At 38.2% G+C, this 12,916-nt stretch overlaps 1 protein-coding gene and 1 long non-coding RNA gene across 3 annotated transcripts in view; one reads left to right on the top strand and one right to left on the bottom strand.

The window, feature by feature from the left end:
- The window catches only part of col25a1 (collagen type XXV alpha 1 chain), a 421,615-nt gene that overhangs the window by 90,793 nt on the left and 317,906 nt on the right, over positions 1-12,916 (top strand). The window lies entirely within an intron of this gene.
- Positions 635-4,390, bottom strand: LOC306991721. 2 transcript variants are annotated; one of them, XR_013796154.1, is made up of 3 exons: positions 1,786-4,390; positions 1,193-1,267; positions 635-1,065 (listed from the first exon to the last, which is right to left on the bottom strand). It is a non-coding gene; the product is annotated as an uncharacterized lncRNA (long non-coding RNA). The 2 variants fall into 2 exon arrangements; XR_013796155.1 differs by having other exon boundaries at positions 635-918; positions 1,786-2,097.

The following is a 12,916-nucleotide window of genomic DNA, read 5'->3' as shown; positions in this document are numbered from 1 at the left end:
CATCTGCCATGTTGACGTTATCATGTGACCTACGACGCGTTATCACAAGTGCAACAACTTAAAAGATTTGAACGACACGTTTAATTCATCTATCTGTAAATATCTTGATATTGATTAAACTTGCTCATTTTATGGTCTTTTTAAAGAAACTGCTGGCCATTTATTTTGAGAATAGATTTAGGGTTGATTTAAGTTCTTATATTTAACCCTACTTATGTGACCCACCGTTTTATCCTTAACGATATTATTTATTTTTATTACGAAATCCCAAAATTGTCATCTCTTGAATATGTTGTTAATTTCTTTATTTTATATCCAAACATTTTCATCCACAAGCAAAAGTGGCTTACCGTGACAAATACTGACCGATACTTAATTATATTACTTTTTACTGAAAAAAAAATCAATAAAACAAACAAAATGTAATGTATGTCATATGACATAGCTATGCATGAATACACTCTAGATGTGTATATTGTGAACATATCTACATTTTCATTCAAACAATTAATTAAATAATGATATATTATTTACTGACAACAATGATAAATATTAATAAAAGAGTAAATGAATGAATGAAAGTCACCATCACACAGTAAACAAATGCAAGTCAACACATGAAACAAAGCTTTATTCAAACTACAATCATGTATATAGGCTACAGGCACTGAACCACATCTACTGCCATCTCAACACAGCGGTTCCCATTCTGCGGCTTTATTCTGATGAACCAGCGGACCGCCGGAGGTGAGCCGTGCCGGAGTGCCGGAGGTTGTTGCGTGATGTGTTGTGCTTCACAATCTGAGGCAATAAGGGCCGGTGGAGTGATGGAGGGTCTCGTCCATGGCACGATCTCCAGGATTCAGCTCTGTGCTCCTCATCCTCAGTGCTCACACCAGTCTGCTGACATTTCAGATCCTACAAAAATGCACAAACATAACACAAAAGCAGTAGTTTTAACAGCACAATGTCATTTGATTTCAGTATTATTTAGCAGACAAGAACGCTTTTTTTCCACAAATGCCGCCATCATCTTTCCTTGCAGGTCCTGCTCCACCACAACAGCTGTGCAGCAAATGCACAGAAATCAAGAATCAGAAAGGTGCTGTAATAGCTCTGTTTGAAATTACAATAATTAAAATAAACTACAACTTAATATTTAAATTATTATTAATTTCTGTAGTATACTCACTCAAAGCCTTTGATGACAGCCTTCAGCTTCATGAGCCTCTCTCCACTGGATAAACACACATCTGTTCATCTGTCCCTGTAACATCCAGACAAGATTCACATAACCTCTGTGATTTATGAGCTCAACACTACATTTACATGTTGAGGTTGTTTTAACTTTTTATCCAACTTACATGTTCCTCAATTTATCAACAGTACTAATGGACAAATAAAATAGATAACTTATGTTTAGTTACTTTATAGATATGTTCTACATAATTGCACACATATCACTCAGATGTATATTTCATGTTGTGATGTGCTCTTCTGCAATACTTATAAAAGATGTTCCTGTCAGATGTAAATAGACGTTTAAAATAAGCGTCTTTAAGATGTTTATGGTTTATGTAAATCCACGTTAGAGACGTAACTTACGTGTCCTTACTGGAGCTCCTGTCAGCTAGAGCTAACGTTATACATAATAAAACGTGTTTTTACAGCCAAATCACAATCATACTATACTGTCTAACTCCTTTACACCTTCAACAGTTAAAACGTTTACTCTATAGTAGTTTAACACATGCAATTTTAACACAAGGAACCGTGTTTACTCACATTTGAAACCCCGCGCGTCGCTGATCTCCGTGATGTTTGATAATGACGTATCCCCTCGCGTGGCCTCCTGGGATAGAAGAGTATCCACCGGTTGAGCACTCAAAAATCTGGCTGGAAGCAGTAAGCCATCCGGGAACTTCTCGCCTACTCTTTTATGAATACTGATGTTTCGAACGTACTGCTTCCTTCACGTACTGTTTTCGCCTACTATATAGTAGGAAAGTAGGCATATTGGAACGCACTTAAGTCCGAATCTCGCGATAATTAGTACGTCACCCAGGTAATTCTCGCCTACTCGTTTGGATTCATACATACTTTTTCGCTCGCCTACTCTTTTTCCCATACTAAATAGTAGGGAATATGCGGTTTGGAATGCAGCCATGGCCTGTTCATTGCTTCCAGGTGTGTCTTAAGTCATTAGTCTTTGTGTATAAATAGCCCTTATGTTCCCATTGTCTCTTGACTAGTATTGTTCCCTATAAATCAAGCGTAGCGTTAGTTCTGGCAGGTCATGTTAGTCAAGCTCGCATCAGCTGATCCACATCTACCTATAGGAATACGACGCCTATCACCATATACATAACTCCTTCAGTATTATCAGCAGCTATCGCGTTTCTCAGGAGCAAATTAAATGGCGAAATTCAGCAGGCAAACCACATCATCTCACAAGGAATCGTAAAATCGTTAATTTAGCGAGATGATTCGTTCCCCACAAATATTTCACCTCAGATTAATTTAAATTCTTGAACTTAAACATGAGATTCGCTGCATTGATTGTAAGCTGCCTGATTTGGAAGTGACCTCAGTCTGCATTGCTGCTCGCATCGCTGCATTATTGGACTCGACGATTCATTCTCCATTAATTTCTGAAAGTCTTCACAGAGCTAAGTTCCTTTTTAATATTCATTGCTAAAAGCTATGTGTATTGGCAACATGCTTGTGCTAATGCTGTCCATGTGGCACTTGGGTTTATCTAACTTAGTCGTTTTCATTAAAATGCTCTTGCTAGACTTATGCGATCATATTGACTGTGCGTGACTATCTGTTGTCATTGGCAACTGATCGCGTTGCGCACGCTTGTCTTCTAGCACTATGCAGCACAGATTCAAGCAGCTTGTGGTGATAGGAATTAACAATTCATGGTGCAATTGCAAACGGAATAATTTCTGCTGTGGCACAGCTCTAAAAAAGACCGTTAACAGTCACCATTCAGTTAAGTCACTTCAGCGTTATCGGACAGTTTGGTCTATCTAGTTCTTGGAAACATGGCGTTCTTAAAGCTATAGTGCACATACCGTGCTTGCATTTGAATGCATTGTTATTTAAGGGCTTGCAATTTTATAGATTGACATTCTGCAAACAAGGAACTCCTGCACACTATCTGTACTTGCAAATTAATATAAAAAACCGAATTGGTCATGTGTTTATTTTAACAGATATAACAATTATCTACTTTCTGTGAGTCTGTGTCAGCACTTTGAGGAAAGCAAGTTAAATTTGGTACAGTACAAAACACTGTTAATTTCCAACCTACACAATAACACCCTATCATGAACCTCAGACAGGACCACAGAACCGCTTCAATGTGGCCCTCAGTAAAACCAGAGTGAAGTTAGAGATGACCTTTGGCATCCTAAAGGCACGTTTCAACTGTCTTCGGCGCTTAAGAATTACTTAATTACTGCGAATTACTGCGGGCATCACAGATAGTGGCTGCATGTGCCATTCTGCACAATATAGCCACCATTAGAAAGGAGTGAGAACCACCACAAAACCAGTTTCTCCCAGATGAAACTGACCTGATCACACTTGACCACCCAGCTGGTGCAGATGTAGATGCAATCACCATACAATATTACACTTAATACAAGCACATTGAAACTGCAGATAGGTCTCAAACTGTTTTATTGTTTTTGTGGGATGGGGTGGGAGAAAGAGAGCAAGAGAAAGTTGCATTAATAAATATTCATGCTGAAGTGTTACTTGGTTAAATAAGTTCACATAATGAGATCAGGTTTATCCAGCTGTTTGATCTCCCTTTTTCTTTCTTTCTTTTTTTTATGTGGAGCCTCTTCAGCTCACAGTCAGGCTCCTTTAGTGTGCAGTCTCTATAGGCTCTTTTAGTGAACAGTCTACCAATATATAGGCTCCTTCTGTAAAGGGCCCTGACTGAGTTTGTTTCCGCCTGAAGCATAATTCCACCACAAACATGATCATTACAAGTTTTCTGGAGGCTAATCAAATCACAAAAAGTTCCTTGACTTCCTACAAACACAGGACTGTAATTTATGTCAAGGGTTTTAAATCCTTACCTTGTTCACATTTCTTCTGAAGCCTATTGAGGTAGAGGCTTCAGTTTCTGGGACAGGTTGTGAAAAATCCTACAATAAAAGAGATGTGTAAGGGCCAGTCCCTGTTTTATGCCACACATTCAAATGTTTGCCTTAATAAAAAGCCCAGTGCATTCACCTCAGCAACTGTCTCAGAACACAGACAGAGTGTCTTCATCATTTCCTCCACCCTAATAAATAAAAGTAGGCCAATATAAAGCATAACTGTTATAAAGTAGGTTATGTTTCTGGTGTTCTGTCTGCTGCATACTGACCTCTGTGTGGGAGACTGTGTGCATGTGTGCTGGCTTCAACAGGGACACTGCATTTCCCTCTACTGCAGAACATACAGTCAGCCATATTTAAAACTTAAAAAAGTAATATCGCACACATACCTAGTGTTTCTTGCTTAGAAGAGCCAGCACCAGGGTCAGATTGTACAGCACCTGTAATCCCATCCATAATCGGCCGTCCCTTATTGCTACTCAGAGCCAACTCAGTGTATTCTGGAAGAGTGGCCCTCCACCGGTTTTCTGAATTTCACTCTTTTTTTTCTGGTTTGCCTCAAACAAGTGTTTGTGATCAAATGTTTACAAAAATAATAAAAGGTTGTGTGTAAATACTCACCACTTTGAATTGTATTTTTATGTTTTGTCTGTATCTGCTGCCAAGAACGTTTGGAGTTGGGGTTGCATCTAAAAATCAATAAATATTAATCTTTATTAGTATATACATGCACACTTTTTATATATTATAAAAATATAGGCTATATTTCACACACACATACATTAATACATACATAATTTTACATGAATATAGAACATATTTGTTTAACTTAGTACACATTAACGCAATCAGCAATCTTTCTCCAACAGTCTTCTCTTGCTTTGGCAGCAGAGACTGTATTGTTTCAAGCTTGTAATACATATTTAAATTCATCGTAATTCTGAATGATTATCTCTTGCTCCTCCGTGGAAAAATATATGCCAACGTCACTTTGGTATGTGCACGCGCTCGTGGAGTAATCATAGCTTAAGATCAAAGCCCGAGTTGACAGAGAAAGTTGATGAGCTGCGTCATGGTACCAATTAAGCCTGATTGCATCGGTTTGGTTTTGTCAACTCAAAACTAATCCTGTAACCCAGAGTTTGTTCAGCTACCTTCATGGTACAGGCTCTTGGTTCCAGAGTGGTAAAACATGTAATATATTTTTGTGTCCATGAAAGGGTTTTGAAAGATAAAAAAAGATGCAATGAATGAGAAGTATTTATTTATTGTTTTCTGCATGACACTGCACTTTTCCTTCGAAGCAGAGACCAGGAGACGTTGGGATATCTTTCAAGCAGAATTGATTATTTTATTGAGGACTTCGTTTTGCGTTGCTTTAGTCATCCAACTCAAGTCTAGTCTAAAACCGTATTCATTGTAGTTTATATACATTACAAGGGGGAGGGATCTACAGAAAGGTAGCATGTAATTGCAGTATATGAGTCAGCTCGTTTACAGAGCTTTCCTGATCTCATCAAGATAACAGTAGCCGCGTTTCCATTACCCTTCAAATTGCGCAAATTGAAATTGCGAATTGAAAATACGCACAATGGAAACATGTCAATTTCGCAAAAACTCTTGTTTATCGCAAAAAAGTTTTTACGCCCGCATGAGGTGGTTTTTCAGGCAATTCGAAAAAGCAATATTTCGCAAAACTGCAATGGAAACAGTTTTTGCGCATTTACAGTCACCTGACTTAGAAGACGTGGTGTGTTTGGGGTCCGTGTACGCAAATAAAAATAATTATCATCATTATTATAACATTTAGGCTACATATTTAGAAGACGCTTTTATCCAAAAAAGGAAGAAAGCAATTCGTCAAATGTCATTCATAATACGGGTTAGACAATAATAATACAGGGCTAAGATTATCACAAATAAACACAAGATTTTGATGCATATCCAAGGGTTTGTGTGGAGTGTGGAGCGCGCACTATATGGCACGGAGGCGCGGGCGTGAACACTTGCATTTTCCTATTAACAGTGAAACAACTTAATATACTCTATAATTTCTGGTCATACAGAAAATAATAATACATTATTTGTAACTACTTTTATTTGTGTAAACAATAACAAGAAAACGTTGTGCTTTTGTAAAATAAAATAAAACAATCAGGCGCGTTTTCATGATCTCCGAGAACTGGAGCGCAAGAACTGAAACAAAATATAGCCTATAGGCTAAAGCTTGAAATGTCCACTTTAAAACGAACAAATTCGAATCGAAAGCTAATACATTTTGTTTTGATTAAGTAATCCGTATGAAAGGTGCATTTCTCTCTAAAAGCGCATCTGCTTAACAGCGGAGATGGAGATGTTTTTAGCCGAGTTAGAAAACAATAGTTTAATAATATTAATGGCTCTTCTCATTAAGCACTGCGGGAAAATGTCAATTCCAGGTTCTAATTTGGCCTTAGAAAACCAGTAAAATCAACATGTTTTCCATATTAATTTGTGAATATTTTACTTGTTTAATAAAGGGGAAAAAAGTCATTAAACAAAAATCTGAAAATTCGTCGATATTTACTTTTTGGCGCAGCAGTTGGTGTAGCCAGTTCAAATTAAAATTATGGTGTTCACCTTTGCGTTTTAAAAAGACAACCGTTAATTTTTCGTTTTTCAATTACGTGTTTAAAAAGGAAAAACAAATGGACACAAAAGTAGCCTACATGGATCGTTTGGAATAGGAGACAGAGTTCTTTATTAAATTCATAAAAGAAACAATAATTAGCCTACAGGAATACTGGATTCTAAACCTCAAAGAAATGCCACAATCAAAACCTCAGAGCAGAAATGAGGGCGAAACACACAGAAACTCCTCATATATCGTTCGGAGTATAAGGGTCTTTCCCTGCCATTAATGCGTGGATAACACGTACGTCTCCTTCCATTAATAATAATAATGTCTAATACGGTGGCTGTGAGATTATATAAACCAACGTCCGTTGCCGTGATTTTTGGAATGACTTATCACGAGAGAAAAAAGGACGTTTTAGTTGCATAACATCGGTTAATGGAAAAGCCGTCATTTCGCAATAGTTTTTTATGGGTATTTAGATAATAGCGCAAAACATTTGCGCAAATCTGTAATGGAAACGCTTCTGTCATTCAAATGCATTGCTAATCAAATCAGTCTAACTAGTCAACGACTGGGCCAGGGGCTCCAAGAGCCATTAACCCTCTGGGGACCAAGGTGTTTTGACATGCCCTGATATTTGTATTTTTTTCAGTTGCTTTATATACATATTAATGGCAAAGGTGTAATTACACTCTATTTAGCACGAGCATGGCTATCATAATATGTGAGCAACATGTATGTACATGTTTGCATTTTTGAGAGAATATTATTTATGCATGGTTATTCAAAAAACTCAAACTTAAATTTTCTGATATAAGACCACATACGACCAACTTCACATATTCCCACAATACTTTTGACAAATGGATGTTATCGCCTAGAGTTTGTACTTCAAAATTATCTGAAAATCATCCGGGATAATCGTTCACATTAAAAAATAGATTGATTTAAATTTTGTAAGACACTTTTTGTTCGTAAAGGCAATATGCAGGTGGCCGGGAATTATCCAACAAGGTCATGAATAATGTCCTAATTCACACCTGAGAAGACAAAGACCTGTATGCTAATGCGGCATACTAATGAGCCTTTCATTCAGGTGTCACTGAGCCACAAGAAAGAATGCAAAGACAACACACACACATATCAGACATGCGAGAGACCAGGAGACGTTGGGATATCTTTTAAGCAGAATTGATTATTTTATTGAGGACTTCGTTGTGCGTTGCTGTAGTCATCCAACTCAAGTCTAGTCTAAAACCGTATTCATTGTAGTTTATATACATTACAAGGGGGAGGTATCTACAGAAAGGTAGCATGTAATTGCAGTATATGAGTCAGCTCGTTTACAGAGCTTTCCCGATCTCATCAAGATAACAGTGTCATTCCAATGCATTGCTAATCCAATCAGTCTAACTAGTCAACGACTGGGCCAGGGGCTCCAAGAGCCATTAACCCTCTGGGGACCAAGGTGTTTTGACATGCCCTGATATTTGTATTTTTTTCAGTTGCTTTATATACATATTAATGGCAAAGGTGTAATTACACTCTATTTAGCACGAGCATGGCTATCATAATATGTGAGCAACATGTATGTACATGTTTGCATTTTTGAGAGAATATTATTTATGCATGGTTATTCATAAAACTCTAACTTAAATTTTCTGATATAAGACCACATACGACCAACTTCACATATTCCCACAATACTTTTGACTAATGGATGTTATCGCCTAGAGTTTTTACTTCAAAATGATCTGAAAATCATCCGGGCTAATCGTTCACATTAAAAAATAGATTGATTTAGATTTTGTTAAACACTTTTTGTTCGGAAAGGCAATATGCAGGTGGCCATGAATAATCAAACAAGGTCATGAATAATGTCCTAATTCACACCTGAGAGAAGACAAAGACCTGCTAATGCTGCATACTAATGAGCCTTTCATTCAGGTGTCACTGAGCCACAAGAAAGAATGCAAAGACAACACACACACACACACACACACACACACACACACACACACACACACACACACACACACACACATATATATATATATATATATACTACAGAATTGGTTCAGAGTTGAAACATCTTGAAAAAAAGTGTATTTTTCCCACAAACTTTGTATGCTTGCAAATTGTATAATATCCAAGGTAAACATTTCTAGTAATTGTGCAGTTAATTCTCATTCGTATTTGCAGAAAGTTTTGGAATATGTAGGCTATCCTCTCCCCAAATTTGTCACTAATAAAACACAAAAATAATTTAAAGAGAAGGCTTATATTGACCTTTTAAGATTTTGTTTGCACCTTGTAAATTAGGTTTTGATGTGGCAGTAAAAACTTTATAATCTATCCAAAACGAAATATTGTCTTTCATATTTCGTCTGTAACATATCGTCTTTTATAATATATATTAGGGCATACATGTTAATTTGCCGTTTAATATGTTGCTTATACAAAGACATTTTATTTCAACGTATTCAGTCGATTTTTACTCATCTCAGTAGGCAATATAGATAGTTCACACACAGACACGTGTGAGCTGTAGTAAACAACAGCATGCATCTGTGCCGTTCATTCATTCAAACACAGAAACGTGATTCAAATTTAAACAGTCTTTTGCGGTTTACAGACACCATTTCATATGGCGATTAGAACAAAGCAAATATTAAATATTCACTTAAATTATGATAGAGATATATAGCGCATGTCTGAGTGAATAGTATTCACTGAGTTTTGTTTAAGTTTAGAGACGTAGTCTTGAAAAAAATGCACGGAGATGGAGAGGCAGAAAGCACAACCTGTTTACTTTATTTATTTTAAAAAAGCACAATGTTTTATTTCGATTTTAAGTGAACCCATAAAAAAGACATTCAACAGTTTATTTTTTTCATATTTCTTAAGCCTGTATGACAAAAAATGACGGGAGTATTTTAAGACTATTTTGCTGCTATGTGAAAAAAAACGAGGCAAACGCGCCGGCGCGTTTTTTGTCCCCAGAGGGTTAAAAGACAAAGGGTGGGAGTCTCAGTAATCTGACTCATTTAACTTACAATAGAGAGAACAGGACTGGTAGGAATCTCTTGCTGGAAACTGTTTAACCGCTGATACAAACAACTCAAATGCTAAATTCAGTCTACTAAACTTTCTCAGTTTATATACTATTGTATTGGAACCTAAATTAAACCTTTAATACATTTGTAACACTACAGTTCCCCCTTTGAGAGTTCTAATAACTCGCAAAATACAAATTTAGACACTTAAAAGTTAATTCTTGTAACCTGTGATTGTTACAGGCACATAGTACATGCTCTGTGTTGATTTTCTGTAATTGCATGCTGACACAGAAAAAAAAAAAGCCATGCAATTAGGGTCCGGGAAGTTCTTATGGGTAATAGTCTTTTCTGGTTGGAACTGTCATTTTCTCGTGAGAGGCGTGAGTCATTTGTTGAATGAAACACTTGCTACTGTGGATGCATAGATAGTACGCCAGTAGGAGAAACAACAGCAGAAATGCTATTTTCTTGATCCACAGCCAGGGTTTACCTAACAAGTTTCCGAACCATGAAGAATTATCTTCAGTCATATGGTGTAATTTTGCTGAAAGATCAATAATGTCTTGTTGGATTTTGTTCAAATTCTCGGTTGGATCCATTAACCCGGTGCAGCTCTCAGGGCCGATAATGGTGCAGGCTCCACCCTGTGTTGCAAGAATGTAATCCAAGGCCACTCTGTTCTGTAAGATCATTATCTTGTGCGAAGCGAGAGTGTCTGTAATGTTACCCAGGGCCAAAACCGTATCATTGACCAATTTCTGTACAGAATTCGATAAGCTTCTGACTTGATCAAGGGCCTACATGACACCATAAGACGATTTTAATGCTCCGAGAGTTCTTGGGCACCATTTTTGTGCACAAGTGAGTCCTGGATTGCAGCCATCCTCTTTGTTTGTGGTAGGCGCTGAAGGCGGGTGTGGCATGCAACGTTCTTTCCAGCAAACAAGGCGATCTTTGACATATTCATCAGCTCTAAGAATATGTTGTTTCTGAAGTCTACACTTTGAGCGATGTCCATGATGGTTACTATTACGGCAATCTTGATCGTGTTGATGGATGACTGAAGTTCCCGTATGTGAGTCTCTGCATTGTTTTTTTTTCTCTTTCTTTTATTTTTCTTGAGTGATAGTTGGCTCGGCAGTGGGTCTAGTTGTTTTCTGGAAGGTTGTGGCTTCATACGCAGGTGAGGAGGTCGGTGCATATGGGTCTCGGGACAGCCATCAAGTGGTATCTGCACAGAGTAAGAAAGAAAACAAAAGACAGATAGAGCAGTATTTGTTCAAACACTAGGGTTGTATCATTTTCCGAGTCTGCTATTGTTGTTCCTTATTTCCCTATTTCTTAATAGAAATTCCTGTGACACCTAAATAACAGTGAGGAAAGGATGGACTAGTGGATGGGGAAGGCATATGAGGGAGCCTGTTGCATTCGGTTCTTCCCTGGGCTCCTCACTGGTCCGTCTCCTATCCTATCCCTGCAGGTGGGGGAACAACTTAACAGTGTGACACATGAGTACAAGTTTTCCTTCCATGACACAACACTGCAGCTGCTGTAACCAACATCACTTGATGTGGTTCGTGCCACTTAGGCTCTAATGGCTTGTTTCTGAATGACTTTATCATGACCCATTGACCTGGGATGATTGTGTGTCCACCTTCTGGTGGAGTCTGCCAACACAACTCAACTCTCTCTTTGGCACTCTGTACTGCCTTTGTGAGGTTTTCAAAGTAAGCGACCAGGGCATCTAATAAAGCAATGTGTACATCAGCATTTCTAAGATCAATCACACCTGGCATCTGCATTGGGCATCCAGTAATAATCTCATGATGGCTCAGTCCTGTACTGCTGGCAGCACTTCAACCCATAGTACTCCTTCCTGATGCATTTTGCTTAGCCTGGTTTTGATTGTTCTGTTCGATCGTTCAACCGGTCCTGATGCTTGTGGCCTATATGGGCATATGTAATCTGGTAATCCCCATCTGGGAATGAAATCAGTGACAAGACATTTAGCAGTATGAGCAGCTGTAGCACGCCCTCTTGGATAAGCTTCTACCCATCTTGAGAACTTGTCTATTACTACCAACACGTCATTTTTTTTTTTCCTTACAACGAGGCAACGATATGTAATCAACTTGCAGGTGAAGAAATGGTCCTGGTGGAGCTGGGGTATGTGTTGCTGCTGTAGTTACTGTTGGCACATCATTATTTTTCTGACATAACACATCTCTTGACTGTTTCAGTGGCTACGTTTCTGAATTTTGGATTCCACCATTGATTTGAGAACCTGTGATTCATCGTTGCTGGACCGCCTTTCCGCCTTTGGTCCAGCAGCCGGAAGAATCCATGGTGGCTCCTTTGTATAACCATGTCCATGCTTCATATAGAGGAACGTCTTTGTACAGATCAATGATTGATTCAGGAGGCAGAATTGTCTTCTGTGCTGTACTACCTGAACACACTTGTACAGTTGCATAGGAACAAGCCTGTTTAGCCGCTACATCAGCAAGAGCATTACCTTTAGCTTCTGTAGTATTAGTTTTGAGATGTGCTTTCACTTTGATCACCGCTAATTTCTTTGGAAGTTTCATGGCAAACATTAGATCTTTCACTAATCCAGCATGCTTAATGGGGGATCCAGAAGAAGTTAGAAACTGTCTGCTTTGCCAAATGGCACCAAAATCATGAATTAGCCCAAAAGCATACCTGGAATCTGTAAAGATATTTGAAACCGATCCTGAAGCTAGCGTGCATGCTCTAGTTAAGGCTACTAGTTCTGCAGCTTGAGCTGAAAAATTATCTGAAAGGCGACCTGAAGCTACCACTTCAGTGGTGGAAGTTACTGCATAACCAGAATTTGAGTTGTTTGTTGATGGTTCAGCTCAAGTAATTGAAGCTATACCTTCAATTACTTGAGCTGAACCATCAACAAACAACTCAAATTCTGAATTCTCTAAGGGAGTTTCTTTTACTTCACTCGTAGGTGTGTATGTAAGCGTAACACAATCGTGAGTCATTTCTCCTTCGTTCTCTAACACAACTTCAGTCATTGCAGACATCATACATGAGGATGGGTTCGTGACTGGCGCACGCTGTAAAACAATGTTTGGGGCTGTGAGGGT

This window comes from Phoxinus phoxinus (genome assembly GCF_949152265.1).
Source record: "Phoxinus phoxinus genome assembly, chromosome: 2".
Lineage (NCBI taxonomy): Eukaryota > Metazoa > Chordata > Actinopteri > Cypriniformes > Leuciscidae > Phoxinus > Phoxinus phoxinus.
Note: the sequence above shows the minus strand (reverse complement) of the source record. Positions and strands in the feature narration are given on the sequence as shown.